Source organism: Gorilla gorilla, chromosome 2, assembly GCF_029281585.2.
Source record: "Gorilla gorilla gorilla isolate KB3781 chromosome 2, NHGRI_mGorGor1-v2.1_pri, whole genome shotgun sequence".
Lineage (NCBI taxonomy): Eukaryota > Metazoa > Chordata > Mammalia > Primates > Hominidae > Gorilla > Gorilla gorilla.
Genome location: NC_086017.1, coordinates 79,996,348 through 80,013,501, shown reverse-complemented (window position 1 = coordinate 80,013,501; position 17,154 = coordinate 79,996,348). Strand labels below are relative to the sequence as shown.

General features: G+C 38.1%; 1 long non-coding RNA gene and 1 pseudogene across 2 annotated transcripts in view; one reads left to right on the top strand and one right to left on the bottom strand.

The window, feature by feature from the left end:
* LOC109026216 (uncharacterized) overlaps nucleotides 1–17,154 on the bottom strand; it is a 173,328-nt gene that overhangs the window by 42,916 nt on the left and 113,258 nt on the right. The gene's annotated exons all lie outside the window — the stretch shown is intronic.
* Nucleotides 3,426–5,122, top strand: LOC101137317 (RNA-binding region-containing protein 3-like; annotated as a pseudogene).

Genomic DNA, 17,154 nt, shown 5'->3' with positions numbered 1-17,154 from the left:
ATCCCATTGATTAGAGGGGCTCTTACCACATACACACAAAGGGTTACTTCCCTGTGACATAATGGATGTGTTAATTTGCTCAAGTATAGTAACCATTTCATTATGTATAAAGTATATCAAAACATCATGTTGTACAGCTTAAATATATAACATTAAATAAATAATGTTTTAAAGTAAAATAAAATAAAGTCTAACCGTTTTCAAAGTGGCAGAACAAAGGCCCCATCTCTTGATGGAACAGTGTCCATATCATATTTTAAAAAGAGAATGTGGGATGGAATATATAGCTATAGCTATACATTCATTCATTATGGAAAATACAATCTGCTGCAACTAGCTCAGAGATATGTTTAATTAGGGTTAGTTTCATATCTATAGACTATAATCTATAAGCAGTCCCAGGATCATTGAATAAAATGCACTTGCTGGATAAAAGATCTGAGTCTGACTACCAGCTGGGTCATCAAGAATAAGATTCAATCCCTTTGTAGGCCTCATTACTCTTATTTATGAAAGATATATTTAAAATAGGCCATCCCTAACGTTGTTTCCATGTCAAACATATACTATCACACATTTATTTTAAAAGATACTCGAATGTTTTCCACCAATTGCTGTTTATCTGATGTTTACTTAATTTTGCTTAAACATCAGTATCCTCACCTGGGAAATGAGTGCAATCATAAAAATGTTTATCTTTTAAGGTTATTATGGAAATGAAATGATATATGTCAAAAAGCTTAAAGTAAAACCTGGAACACAGTAAGTACTTAATACATGTTTTCCGTTATTTAACAGAAAATTGCGTCACATTTGACAACCACACTAGTTTGACCACTTGGAAAGCTTATCAGTTACAAAAGAGGTTACTTTTATCAAAATGTTAAATCAGAAGATAGAGACACAGGCCAGATACATATAATCCCAGTATCCAATAAATGTGAAAGGAAATTGCTCTTTTCCGTTATTTTTAATAGAAAATATTTATTGGTGCCAGACCGTGTATTAAAGATTTATATGCATTTGATGCTTACATAAACCTTATAAGGCAGTTTTTAAACTGAAAATTACTATATTTACCTACTCCGTGAAATATTACTTTCTACACTGCTACAAATTCTCTACATTTTTAATACTTTTCACTTTCCTGCACTACCAGATATACCAGGCAAAAATGTTTAAGAGAGATACTGAGGGTTATTAATAGACATCATTAGTAATAAACCACAATGTTAATTTCATGCCCCAAATGCTTCTTATCTTGCTCCTAATTGAAAAGAATTCCTTGTCTGGACCTCTCAGGTTCATGTCACCCCCAAAACATAGCCAAGGATTGGTTCCCTTTCTTAAAGAGTCAGACAATAGAAAGATGAATAGGAAAGGGCAAGCTTTCAAATAAGAATTTCTAAAATAAGAGGAAAAATTTCTGAAAGAGGATAGATAGGGAAATCTCCCATAATCATATGATGTCTTTATTCCAATCATGAGAGTCCGTATTTCAATCATTGTCTTTTGAATTATCAGGCTACCTTTCAAAATATGAAACGGTTTAAAATATTAAACTGGATTCCTGACCTGGGACTTTTTGGAGCTAATATTTGTTGGGAATCTCCAAGCAGGGTCTGTGAAGTATATATTTAACCTCAAAACTCATTTTTATTTTTCTTGCTGGACTAGTATTTATTGGAACATTCAGGGACTGTCAAGGTGAACTTATCAGTAATATACACATTCTTGGCAGCTATTCAGATGGAGAAATGGTAGTTTTGGTTCGGGAGAGGAATAAGGGGAATTGAGGCACTTCTTGTGTAGACAGTCTTAGATGGAGTGACTTACTGCAGCATTCCAAATGTCAGGATCAGCCGGAAGGCAAGAATGCCTAGAAACTGGGAACAGGAAGAGGGATGCTCCCCCAGACACATTTAAATCACTTTACACTATTTCCTTTGATCCTACATACTTCTGCAGGCTATTCCATTCACTCAAACATGTGAACTGTAAAATGATGCCTGACCCAGGAATGTTATCCATTCTGGTCTTTACTAATCCTTGTACTCCCGAGTATGAACTATCATCTATAAAATGTGGGGCATGGTTGGGCACAGTGTCTCATGCAGTAATCCCAGCACTTTGGGAGGCCAAGGCAGGCGGACTACTTTAGGTCAGGAGTTAGCGACCAGCCTGGCCAACATGCTGAAACTTCATCTCTACTAAATATACAAAAATCAGCTAAGCATGCCAGCACGTACCTGTAGTCCCAGCTACTTGAGAGGCTGAGGCACAAGAATAGCTTTAACCTGGGAGGCAGAGGTTGAAGTGAGCCGAGATTGCACCACTGTGCTCCAGCCTGGGTGACAGAGCAAGACTTTGTCTCAAAAAAATAGAACAAAATGTGGGGCATGGACTAATTTAGTTATGGCAAATAGAAGTCATTCCACTTGCAGATGCTAATCAATCCTAGTAGCTTCCATTTATATTTGTTAATAAAAATAAATTTTTCGAAGACATGAGATCCTATATCTCATTGGTAGTAGGATAGGAAATGGAGCCATTATCAACTTCCCTGGTCTGCCTAGAGTTTAGGTGTGGAGAATGAAAACATATGGCCTCTTGTCTGCCATCCAGCACCAGGGACTCATTAAGTTCTGATAATTTATGATCCTGACCCTGATAAACACCCATGGGCTGCTGTTTGCTGGGGATTGTACCACTGTCTTCCCTAGAAGGAAGAATGTAGTAAGAGGATCCTGAAAGTTGAAAATAATAATAGTGATGATAAAGTATGGATATAAACATTTTATTCTTTCCTTTAGAATAAAAATAAATGACATCTTATATCATTATTTGGGAAGCTTTGCTTTAGATACCAATTTCTCTGAAACATAGAAGCCCACACTCTTAAGTGGTACAGCCTTTATCATAATTTAAAACATTCGTTCACATAAGTATAATATATGCTACCCATCTTGGACAGTTCAAAATGTTCCACTTAATTTTATTTGATTAAAAGCCTAATTTTGGCCAGGCACAGTGGCTAACTCCTATAATCCCAGTACTTTGGAAGGCCAAGACAGGCAGATCAGGTGAAGTCAGGAGTTCAAGACCAGCCTGGCCAACATGGTGAAACCCCGTCTCTACTAAAAATACAAAAATTACCCAGCATAGTGGCACATGCTTGTAATCCCAGCTACTTGGGAGGCTGAGGTGGGAGGATTGCTTGAACCCAGGAGGCAGAGGTTGCAGTGTGTAGAGACTGTGCCACTGCACTCCAGCCTAGGCAACAGAGCAAGATTCCATCTCAAAAAAACCAAAAAACAAAAACAAAAACAAAACCTAACTTTTTAGCCTTGCCCAGCTTTTCACAATTAATCTTGACATATAAAACAGTGAGTCCCACATGTCTCTGGGCCAATTTTTGCTTGAAAATGCCAGCTCTCTATCAGCCATTTGCAATATCAAGGGGATGCACAAGCTCCTCCTCACTTTTCCTGCCTCGGCCGACCGAACCCTTCTGGTGAGGCACCTGCCAGCTGAGCTGACCGCTGGAGAGAAAGAGGACTTGCTGAAGTACTTCAAGGCACAGTTGGTGCATGACCTGTCAGATAAGGGGCAGCTGAAACATACAGCTTTTGCCACATTCCCTAAAAAGCAGCTATAAAGGCATTGACAAGACTCCATCAGCTGAAACTTTTAGGTCATACTTTAGTCTTTGAATTTGCAAAAGAGCAAGATCAAGTTCACTCCCCATGTCCCACTTCAGTCTCTGAAAAAAAAAAAAAAAAAAAAAAGGTCTGATGACCCTGTTGAAGACGATAAAGAAAAGAAAGAATTTGGTTATTTAACAGTAGAAAACGGAATTACACCAAACCATGGGCTGACTTTTCTTAATTCATGCCTCAAGTATATGTACCCACCACCTTCCAGCACAATCCTAGCAAACAGAGTAAATGCTTTGGCAAGCGTGCCTAAGTTCTATGTACAGGTCCTTCATCTTATGAATAAAATGAATTTGCCCACAGCTTTCAGATCAATTACTGCGCGGCCTCCCATCTATGAAGACCATATGCCATTGCATCCACCTCTTCCACCCACATCTCCTCAGCCACCTGAGGAACCTCCTTGGCCAGAAGACGATGAGGAATTATCTAGTGAAGAATTAGAAGATGACAGCAGTGATGATGAGGACCAACAGAGAATGAACAAACTAATGGAACTAGCAAATCTTCAGTCCCAAAGACCCAAAATAATAAGGCAGCGCCATGTGAGAAAAAAGAGAAAAATAAAGGATATGTTGAACATACTTTCGCGTCCTTCACAAAACAGTTTACATCTAGTGCTGTTACCTTCGGATGTATTTGACCAACCACAACCTGTAGGTAATAAAAGAATTGAATTCCATATATCTACCGACATGCCAGCTGCATTTAAGAAAGATTTAGAGAAGAAACAAAATTGTGAGAAAAAAATAATGATCTACCTGTTACTGAAGCTGATGCATCCAGTATAGGATTTGGAAAAATCTTTCCCAAATCTAATTTGAACATCACAGAAGAGATTAAAAAAGACTCTGATGAAATGCCATCGGAATGTATTTCTAGAAGGGAATTGGAAAAGGACAGAATTTCTAGAGAAGAAATGGAAACACTTTCAGTTTTCAGAAGTTATGAACCTTGTGAACCAAACTGTAGAATTTATGTAAAGAATTTAGCTAAACATGTTCAAGAAAAGGACCTTAAATATATTTTTGGAAGATATGTTGACTTTTCATCAGAAACACAGTAGATCATGTTTGATATACGTTTGATGAAAGAAGGTCGTATGAAAGGACAAGCTTCCATTGGACTTTCTAATGAAAAAGCAGCAGCAAAAGCCTTAAAGGAAGCTAATGGATATGTGCTTTTTGGAAAACCCATGGTGGTTCAATTTGCTCAATCTGCTAGACAAAAACCAGATCCTGAGGAAGGAAAAAGAAAGTGTTAAAAATTAATAAAGGTTTCTTTTGAATCCTGTATCTTTCAAGGGCTTTCCAACTTGGACAGGAAGAAATTGACCACCTGGACTATGGAACTGTGCGTAACAGCTTTGAAAGTATATTTAAAAATTAAATACATATGCCTTTAAATCAGTGTATTGGAACTATATTATATGTATTTTAATGACCTTCCTCAAATATAATAAATTATTTTCTTTTTCTTTCTTTCTTTCTTTTTTTTTTTTTTTTGAGATGGAGTCTCGCTCTGTTGCCCAGGCTGGAGTGCACTGGCACGATCTTGACTCACTGCAAGCTCCGCCTCCCGGGTTCACGCCATTCTCCTGCCTCAGCCTCCCAAGTAGCTGGGACTACAGGCGCCCGCCACCACATCCAGCTAATTTTTTTCTGTATTTTTAGTAGAGACGGGATTTCACTGTGTTAGCCAGAATGGTCTTGATCTCCTGACCTTGTGATCCGCCCGCCTCAGCCTCCCAAAGTGCTGGGATTACAGGCTTGAGCCACGGTACTTGGCCACAGGTACCGTATTTTAAGTCTAATAATGAAAGAATGCTTACATGTCAGGTAAAAATGTTACTAAAAAATAACTAACATTATAACACTTGGAAATTTTTTGTATATGTGATTCCCTAGTACCTAATTACTGGACAAGCTTTTTAAAAATACGCATTTCTCCCGCAAATGATAAAAAGCCTGTGATTAGTCACACCTGTAACTTGTAAGTTTATTCATTAGTTCATTCAGTAGTTATTTATAGAATACCTACTCTGAGCCAAGTACTCCCATAGAACATTGAAGAGAAACATAGTCATTAACTTCACTCATTCATCTAATAAGTTCTGTGAGGTAGGCTCTGTGCTGTGTGCTAGAGATATGGTAGGGGATAAGACAAAGTACAACCCAGGAGACAGACAATCAAATAATCACAGTGACCGATTCAAGAGGCGAGAGAATGTTCAGGAAACCAAGGCCAGGAGAGATTGTGACTTCCCCAGGGTACCCAGTTAGTCAGCAAGGAAGCTGGACCTAGAATCTGTCTTCCGGGCATCCTCCCAATCTGTTCAGAGGCAACAACATTGAAAATGGCTCTCACTCCCTGCATTCCTGCTATGCTACTTCCTGTGCTGGGTGCTCATTTATCCTCACACATGCTGACTCCATTTCATTCTGATACCTTAAAATGATTCTGGAAAGGGAATCCTCAGAGACCCTCCAAAAGCCTGAAGGCTTTACCTTCCTGCACTCTCCCTGCCCCCAACACATCTGCACATCTCTGAGAGGGGATCTGCTCCTCCCTACAAACTTGAAGGCACCTTAAAGGCTTTCTACTCCCTGGCTCAGTTCCCTGCCCAGGTGATATGTGAGCAGTGACAAACCCATGTAAACTATTCCCAGAACACTGGTTTCCAAGCATGGCTGAACGCCATAATCACCTGGTCAGGGGTTGGGGAGTGAGGGAGTGTGCTTTAAAACTAGCTTACCCGGCTGGGCATGGTGGCTCATGCCTGTAATCCCAGCACTTTGGGAAGCTGAGGCAAGTGGATCGCTTGAGCTCAGGAGTTCGAGACCAGCCTGGTCAACATGGCAAAACCTCGTCTTTACAAAAACACAAAAATTAGCTAGGCGTGGTGGCAGGCATCTGTAATCCTTGCTACTTGGGAGACTGAGGCACAAGAATCAATTGCCTGAGCTCGGGAGGCAGAGGTTGCAGTGAGCCAAGATCATACCACTGTACTCCAGCCTAGGCAACAGAGCGAGACTTCATCTCAAAAAACACAAAACAAAACAAACTAGCTTACCAGCAAAGCATGATCTAATATAGAGGTTACCAAAGTATGTCCCCAGTCCAGCAGCATCAGCAGAATCTTTGAACTTGGTAGAAATGCAGAGTCTTGGGCCCCTTCCCCAGCCCCACTGAATGAGAAGTCTGTGGGTAGCCCCATCATCTGTGCTCTAACAAGCCCTCTGAATTGTTCTGAGGCTGTAACTATCTATCTAGGAGTTATCAGGTAAGGGCTAGGGACTATTTTTAAGTATTTCAGGTAATTTAGAAGTCCAGAGAGTTGGGAACCACAAGGAGAGCATTCCTCACTGCAAAAAACACACTTTGAAATGCCCTAGGACGGTGAGGTGAATGCTATACAAAAGAAAATATTAGAGAAGACATTCGAGAACAGTAAGGTTGGAAAAATTTGGCAGACAATTTAAAAATTGAAAAGCATTGCTATTAATTACAGTACATGCAAAAGTTATGCTATAGGATAAAAAACTTATTTTGCAAAACAATCCTATTTTGAGACCTAGAAAACTAATCTTTCAAAAGTTATCTATTCTAGAAACAATTTAAGGAATACATGCCTGAAATAGAGAAAAATCTTCTGTTTCACAGCTTTTCATCTTGAATAAAAAACATGTTTTTTTCACTATTTGTTTTCTTATTGACAGTTAATGTTAGTTTAAATTATTACTGTTTTAAACGTTCATAATGTTATTTTACATTTGTTAATAAGCATATCTATATTCTTTATGTTCTTTAATAATTGAAAATTGGGCTGAGTGCAATGGCATAGGCCTGTAATCCTAACAATTTGGGAGGGCGAGCAGGTGGATTGCTGGAGCCCAGGAGTTTGAGACCAGCCTGGGAAACATGGTAAAACCTCAAACCCCGTCTCCACACACACAAAGAAAATATATAATAATTAGCTGGGCTTAGTGGACACGCCTGTAGTCCCAGCTACTCAGGAGGCTGAGGTAGGAGGATTGCTTGAGCCCAGGAGGTAAAGGCTGCAGTGAGCCAGGCTCACACCACTACACTCCGGCCTGGGTGACAGAGAGAAATTTTGTCTCACAAAAAAGGAAAATTAATAGGAAAGAGATAAAATTTAAAGACTATCACATTCCCGATTATAGACTGTATAGTATTAGTGAAAATAAAATCCTCAATGACTAATACTTTTTACCTCTTATTATTAATTCCAAAGTAAATGACCCACACAAACACTATAACAGGAAAATTTTTGGCACCAAATTGATACTTGTTATTATATCCCAGGTCTGTCGAGACCCTGGCCAATGGTGGTGTCCCTCTGAGTCTCTTACGAGATTCATGCCAAGTGCCTGGACTGTGCCAAGTAACACCCCCCTTCAAACACAACAACATTGTGCAGGTGGGATCCTTAGAATCCACACTTTCAAATGGGAGAATGCAAGCTTAAAGTAGTTAAGCTACGTAGCTGACTCGGCTGACTCCAGGCAGTCGGCCACCAGTCTTTGTCGCTGCCCTGTCACTGTCCTGTCTCCTTCACGCCTAAGGCAGCACCAGCACCAGAAACACAGTGGACGCTCAGGAAATTCAGCACTATTTTGTCTGTTTGCTGTGTGTATTGGCTTTTGCTTGGGCCGGCTTAAGACTTTCAAAGCCCCAAGTTACTGAAAAGCTTACATAATTCAAATTTTAAAACCATGCTCAACTATAAAGGAAGCTGAAGAAAGTCCAAGAAATTCTTTATTTTTCTCATGATGACTCTTCTGATGCTTTGTTAAAAGATCAAATGTAAAAATTCTTTAAAGTAAATGTGTATTTTTTTTTGCCTTCCTTTGTGCATTACAAACATACACACGATACAGTACAGTATGGGCCCATTTCAACTGATGGAGAGTTCTTTCTAGACATCCTCCTACTCAGGGCTTATGCTAGGTATGACTGAGAGGAGGAGATGAAAGGCTGCATTCTACAGCAGGGGTCCCCAACCCCCAGGCCAGGGACCAGTACTGATCTGTGGCCTGTTAGGAACAGGGATGCACAGCAGAAGGTGAGCTGGCAAGTGGAGCTTCATCTGTGTTTACAGCTGCTCCCCATGGCTCACATCACCACCTGAGCTCCGCCTCCTGTCGGATCAGCAGTGGCATTAGATTCTTATAGGAGCGCGAACCCTATTGTGAACTGCACATGCAAGGAATCTAGATTGCGTGCTCCTTGTGAGAATCTAATGCCTGATGATCTGTCACTGTCTCCCATCACCCCCAGATAGGGCTTACCATTTAGTTGCAGGAAAACAAGCTCAGAGTACCCTCTGATTCTACATAATGGTGAGTTGCATAATTATTTCATTATGTATTACGATGTAATAATAGAAATGAATTGCACAATAAATGTAATGCGCTTGAATCATCCCGAAACCATCCCCCCACACCTCCAGTCCGTGGAAAAATTGTCTTTCATAAAACTAGTCCCTGGTGCCAGAAAGGTTGGGGATCACTGCTCTATATGATCATTGCTTCAGTGCATCCCTGACTCAGCAGACACTTGAGAGAGCTTCAAGAGAAGTCTAGGTGGTAGAGGATACTCTCCCGCGGTTTTAATATTTCACTGCCAATTCAGGTTTAGCCGCCTCAGTCAAAAACAATCTTGGAGTGTCACCTCCAAGGACATTTGCTTGAGCATGGAGGCATGGCTGACTTCAGTTCTCACGTGAGTGCAAGAGCTCCTCCTGCTGGCAGAGGTGAGAGCAACACTCCAGAGTACATGCGTGAAGCAGGCAGCTTCTGTCATCATGGCGTGCCATCATGGTATGGCGAGAAGAAACCAACCTTTGACATGAATTGAATGTAAAAACCTGCATCCAATCAAATGCATGGGCTTGACTGTCCTGAAAAAAATCAAATTCTTCATCCTAGATTAGCTCTCGCTAATTTGGGGTTCTCTCAGAGCATTGGCTGACCAACTCGCCTTCTAAAATGCTAATCACCAAATGCCATACATCCCTGGGTTCCATTCTGAACTCCTCACCTTATTCCAAAGCCCCCATATGAAGTGTCTCTCGTGACAAGTGTGGGGAAAATGTGGTGAAGAGTTAAAAGTGAATCTCTTACCTCTTTGAACTGTTTTCTTCGTACTTCATGTACACAGATACACTTTTGATGTGTTAACTAGAAAATCTGACTAGAAAAGAACAAAGCAGCTGTCACTGGAAGGAAGACACTGACAAAAAAAACCACACAGCCCTTTATTGAAGAACTGTCAAGCCCATCCTACAGTTCTGGGGTTGTCTGTGGTATTTATCAAAGACCTAGATCTGATGCAGGAAATTAAAAATAATAATAATAATAAATCTATCCACTGGGCATTTATTAAAGGAATCTAAAATTATATTACATTTAAAATAACCAAAATGGATATTTTAACAATTCAAATACAAGGTTGTTTGTATTAGTTACATATATATGCATATTTGTATATTCATGTGCATGCTTTCTTACCACAAAAATGCACATGTATATATAGAGAATAAAGATATATACATAGATAATGTGTTTACACACAAATTAAAAACATTTTTTCTCACTATGAGGAATCTTTTAATGTATTTAAACATTTTTCTTGATATAACCTTTATTTTAACATTACATATAAAATTGAAGCTTTTAAATATTTCTGAAATTTGCTTAAATGGTCTGTCCAGGAAAGTGGATTCCTGCATTTCATGTTGCTCAATGGACTCACAACATTTTCCTGAATGTCATTCCCAGCTTTGAGGTAATGTACATGTTTTTCTTTCCTCTATGCCATTATATATTTATTATAAAATTTTCTGTTCTATGTGCTATTTCAGCCCAGTCCTAATTACTGTATTACATGGAATTCAACTACCTTTTTCTAAGTAAATATACTGTATGTAATAAGAGTAGTGGTCAGGGGGCAGTGGCTCACGCCTGTAATCCCAGCACTTTGGGAGACCAAGGCAGGTGGATCACCTGAGGTCAGGAGTTCGAGAGCAGCCTGGCTAGCATGGTGAAACCCTGTCTCTACTAAAAATACAAAAATTAGCCAGGTGTGGTGGCGGGCGCCTGTAATCCCAGCTACTCAGGAGGCTGAGGTAGGAGAATTGCTTGAACTCAAGAGGTGGACGTTGCAGTGAGCCGACATCGCGCCATTGCACTCCAGCTTGGGCAACAAGAGCGAAACTCCGTCTCAAAAAAAATAATAATAAATAAATAAGGATAGTTTTCTTACAAAACCCCAATGACATGAACATGAGGAGAAAAGAAATCTAGGAAATAGCGCACAGAAAAGCAGAACAGATAAAGTTGCTAAGTGTAGCTGGAAATGGTCCATATATTCAAACAAATCTATCTCCTCATATTTTCTGGCCACATTGCCAGATTATAGGATAGGCTTCAGACTTGAGGCTTCACATCTTAGCTATATCACTTAAGACTTGTATGTCTTTGGGCAGGTTACTTAACTTCTGAGCCTCAGTTTCTTCACCTGTAAAATAGGGGTAACAGCTACCTCACAAAGGTTGTTTAACTGAGACATATTTACCACAGCAGGGTCCCCACAACATTAGTTTGAAAGGAAGCAAGCAGATGTTGGATGCTAAAAAAGGGCTCGGGGTGCCATGGTTAAATCAGTTTGAGAGGTGGGACACTGAACAATGCAGAACAGATTTCTGTTTTACAGAACAGAATGCAGGGCTTCTCAGAGCCTTTCCCATGCTCCTTTTAATCAAAATATAATTCAGTATTCAGATTTCCACAGAATTATTTGACCTGAAATCCTTTTATGATGAGTGTTTCTGGGGATTAACGTTTCTCAGAACACATTTTGGGTGCAAAATAAAAGGTTGGGGGAAAAAAGATTCTAACAGACATCTCAGGTCAACATAAACTTCTTAATGGTACATTTGAACTTGCTGGCATAAAGACAATGTAACAACAATGGAGAAACCATCTGGTAATTCAGGTCACTACTGCCTCAGTTGCAAAGTGCTTCTCATGGTCTAAATTGGCAACCAAGTGTATTTGTCCGTGCATATTAAGAAAAAGATTATCTGGCCAGGCACGGTGGCTCACGCCTGTAATCCCAGCACTTTGGGAGGCTGAGGCGGCTGGATCACAAGGTCAGGAGATCGAGACCATCCTGGCTAACACGGTAAAAACCCCGTCTCTACTAAAAATAAAAAAAAAAAAAAATTAGCCGGGCGTGGTGGTGGGGCGCCTGTAATCCCAGCTACTTGCGAGGCTGAGGCAGGAGAGTGGTGTGAACCCGGGAGGTGGAGGTTGCAGTGAGCCGAGATGGCGCCACTGCACTCCAGCCTGGGCAACAGAGCGAGACTCCGTCTCAAAAAAAATAAATAAATAAAATAAAATTTAAAAAATTATCCAGAGGACAAATTTATTAGGTAAATAAATAGCTACAAATATTTTTCATAGAAAGAATTTGTTAATGGTTTAAATTAGATTTCCTTATAAGTGCTTTAAATGTATTTATGTATCTAAACAATTATCAAGTTGCACTGTGGACCAAGCAGGTATCTAAATTGAGATCAGGACAAGCCCTGGGTAAGATATTGGTGGCCAGTGATGTGGGTTTTATGGTCTTTCTCACCAGACCAACACAAAGGAAGATTTTCAGGGGGTTATACTGAGGCCCATGATCCCTTGTTTATTTTCAGCTCTTAAAAGCCAAAATACTGCATGGAACAAGGGCTCTATAAATATCTCTGTATAATTTAACTTTTCAATCAATTGAAGGCAAGAAGAATTGATGATTCATTTCTCTCCTTTTTAAAATTCTCTCTTTCTCTGAAAATTACAACATTTTCAAAGGATCTGATAAATAATATCAAGTTCATTGGCATTTCAAACAGACAAGACATTTATCTATTTTAAACTATGATGAATGTCATATTTCCATTCAAATTTGGGAAGATCACATTTTCAGCTACCAACCAACTATGGAAAAATCTTTCAGACAACAATAACCTCTTAATTGAAGATTTCTCTTAAAATTTTTAATAGAATAATGTGGGTGTTATCCTTCTGAAAAACAAAATTACTTTTAATGAAGCAGTTCAAAATCAGGGCAGAGAAAGAGCAAAGAGTTTCCTTGAGGTTCTGGTGACAGTTTACATAAAAAGATGTTTTATTTTCTCTTCCCAGGGTGTACACCATCATTTTATCTTATTATTCCTGACATTCAGTTCATCATATTAGCATCTTTGTGGGAAACAAGAAAGCAATTAAGGTTTTTGCTCTTTATTCTTTGGGAGACAGAGATTTTGCGTTTCTTCAAAACTCTTAATGATGAGGCAGACCTGGTCAAACACCAAATGCACGAGTTTTAAAATGCAATAAAGATACAGCTTTAATAATTTTCAATTACAGTTATTCTGCAATAATGTTAGTGAATCTCATCTAAAAAGTAAATTATTCATTGAATAGGAAATAAGAAAGCTTTGGGATTGTATGAATCTCCCATTTAAAGTTTCACTAAGATTCTCCTTGATAAGGTCCTTTTAAAAGATTACATATTTTATACTTTGTTTCTATCCCTTTTCTTCATTCATGATGCTGTTTCTACTTTTTAATATACTTTTCTAACAAAACACGGTAGTTATAGAGTGGCCATTCAGACGGGTCTATTCAGAATAAGTATTCATTCACTTGCAGCCAGAAATACTGATAATATGATATTTTTTTTATTTAGTTTTAAGAATACTTTTTCATTTTAAGCAAATGAAACTTAGAACCAAATAAAAAAAACTGTCACTGGCTTTCATTAGAAAATTGGTAGGAAAAAGTCTCTCGTGTTGCCTTTGCATTGTGGAATCTTGCCTTTCATGTAAATAAATACTTCATTTACTGGAAAGTGCACAGAATACAGCAAAACTATAGAATCCCAGAAAAATATTTTAAATCAAAATAAAATATGACAAAATGAAAAAGGGCAATGCAGACTATTTTCTTTAAAAAAAAAAAAAGAAAGCATCGCCCTTCTCCTAAAACTTGAAAACAAGTCATTAACTTAGTCATTTTCTATATCCCCTTTGCAATAATTTCCAATATTTGTGCTCAGATAAATGCTAGATTCTTTATATCTCCCTGCTCTCTTTTCTCTTGCCATGAATTTAGTTACTTTCGTTAAATCTTCCAACCTTAAAATTGAAGAGGGTGTCACAAATTTAACCTAGTGATTAGATTTGTGCAAAACTTTTGCAATGAAACTTTTGACTGGAAGACTTTACATGTAGAATTCTGGTACATATTCCAAACTTACACAAGACTTACGGGTTGTGCTCCTGAGTTCAATAACAGATAAATTGGAAGTTCTCATCCAATAAATATGACCAACTTAACTCACAAATCCAAGCTGACATGGTTGAGATGTCAACACTGGGCAACTTAGCACCCTGAGGGGTCAAATTCAGTGATTTCTTTTGAATATTATTTTAGAGTCAACGTGTCTTTTTGTTTGTTTTTTCAAATGTTGTTTAAGAAAGCATTTGTTTATCCATTTCAATGAGAAACTAGGTTGGGACAAGAATAAGGGAATAAATTCCTATGTCTGTAGACTCATAGAATAGAGGGGAGAAGAAAATTCTTACAAATGCCTTCATCTACTAATTTCCCTCATTCCACTTTACAAAGTACTTTGAGTTTATTACAATGACAAAGATTTTAATGACAAAACAAAAGAAAGAGAATCCACGTTGGCCCTTAATCAGTGTCTCTGACTCTCTAAACAAGATGTGGATGCTTGTATCCTAATTAGCTTAATTTAAACTAGATATGTAAGTATGTCTAAGACATGAATATTGGGGAAATGATCTTTTCCGTGAAAATACTCATGAAACATCTTTGAAGAGGTAACTTTTGTTTTAGAATCCTTTTTGAAAATCTCTTTACTGAGAAAATTAAAGTAGCCCTAATATAGTGAACACACATAGTCCTTAAGATCTAAGAGGCATGGGTTCAAGTTCTGACTCAGCCAATTACTAGAAAGCTTTAACTTAACCTCTCTAGTCTTCTGCTTTTTTTCTTTTTTTTTTTTTTTTTGGAAAATAGAGATAATAATAATAGCTACCTCATGGATTATTGAGATGGCCAAAGGAAATAAACATCAAAATTTTCAGACCAGGCACTTAATGAATATGTGCTGATGAATAGTGAATTATTCTAATGAATAATCTGAAGTAATAAGGCATATTCTGCAATTTTATCAAAGTTTACCTAAGTCAAGATAAATTGTGGTCTGATGTAAGATTTGGTCCCTTTCAAATCCAGCATTATATACTTGATGCTACAATTTCCCCAAGTGACTATAAAATGCTCAGCAAAAGAAAATGAAAATAAAGTACTTCCTGCAATGCTAAAAGAATGTCCCAAAGGAAGCTATATCTTAAATAAAGCTTGAATTTGTTTAGAAATCTCACTTAAATAATTGATATCTTCATATATAGTAATACTTTGAATCCTATATTATAATTGAACCATCATGGGATATTTTTCTCACATAGATTCACTGTGTATCATCTCTACTTGGCCTTTGTTGAAGATGTTTTCTTTAAAATCTTTCCCCAATGTCTTCATTTCTCAAAAATTCCACTTTTCCGTCATTTCATTTTTTGGTCAAGAGATCATGAGAATGGACTAAACAGAGGCACGAAGGAGCAGTAAAATATAAGCACTGTTGTGTAAAACTAAATGATTTCTACCCTACTTTAGCATAAATGAGTCTCCTGACAAATACTGTAAATAGAAAACTTACTAAAAATGCCTTTGAGTGGTGTGTTTTATTGCCTGTTTGCATAAACAACTTATGTGTGTCTACTTCACTTTCAATGTTGATTTATATTTTACTCTATCGACAAAGAGATTTCGTTGAGGAAGAAACTTATCAAATATTTTCTACCAGAAGTCAAAAGAAACATCTGGCAAGAGTACAAGATCTAGACCCTTGTACACATGGGGTAATCTACTCATTGCAATGCTCCACAAAACATAGAGTAAGATTTGGTTTTAAACATTCTCATTATAAACACACATAAGGAAACTGGCACACACCAGAGATTTAGGCTCATGTGAATCAGAGGCTACTCAAGGTCAAACTTCCTTCTGACCTGCTCCTCTGGAGGGCACAAAACTGAGATGAATGAATCGGCGCCTCCAATTTGACCCACTTGTCAATTCCGGCCTCGTCAGGGAACCCTATTGCATTAGTCAGCTCAGGCTCCTATAACAAAATACCACAGATTGGACGGCTTAAACAACAGATATTTATATCTCACAGTTCTGGAGGCTGGAAGTCCAAGATCAAGGTGCCATTTGCTTTGGTTCCTAATGAGGGCCCTCTTCCTGCTTGCAGACAGCTGCCTTCTCACTGTGTACTCACATGGCTGAGACAGAGACAGTCCTGGTCTCATCCTCTTCTTAAAATGACAGGAATCCCATCATGGGGGTCCCACCCGCAAGACTCATCTAAACCTAATTATTTCCCAAAGGTCCCACCTCCAAATGTCATCAACTGAGGGTTAGGGCTTCACTACATGAGTTTGGGGTGGCGGTCAAGGGGACATAAAAATACAGCCCATAATACTTGTTTCAACATGTCAGTGTACCAAATATGACTTCCAAAACTCATAGCAGGAGATAAACTTGTACACATCCCCTTACATTTATGAGTGTGCTGGACTAAGTCCCTTAAGGCAAGCTCTGCCTTCACTATTTAAATCAGTGGTCAAATAAAATATAAATAATAGTGTCTTTAGACAAATACGTAGTGAGATTTAATTATCTAAAATTTTTAAAGCCATCTGATTTTGCCTTTGTAAATAGACTGCTTGTATATAATTATTTGTAACATTGGTTTATGTGCAGTTACATGAATACGACCCAGCCCATTATTTACTCTGGCTTTTAAAAACTATGTGCATGATCAAAATATGAATGGCCTAATAACATGGAAAAATTGATTTGGGGAAAGTAAGAGAGAAAGAGATTTATATCATAGCATTACAACACAAATTAATGCTTTCATGTCTTTTAAATTTCTATTTTATCATTAATTATGGTGTGATAAAACTTCATAATTAAAATAACTATACCATATGCTGTTATATGTGTCCATTTTATTCTGAAAGGAGATATATATATGTCCTTTCATATGTTTTATTCTCAGCCATCTGTGAAAACTAATCCTGTGGCAAACATGGATCAGCAGTTCTTCAATTTGATGTTATAAAGCGTTAAAATACTTGGGATCCTAGATCCAGACATGTTCAACTGCTATTATATCTTGTTCATAGAAAGCACTCAATACTCCAAAATATGTTCCTGTGAGTTTTGGCATCTACTGTGAGAATGGAGTTTTAGTGACCTCA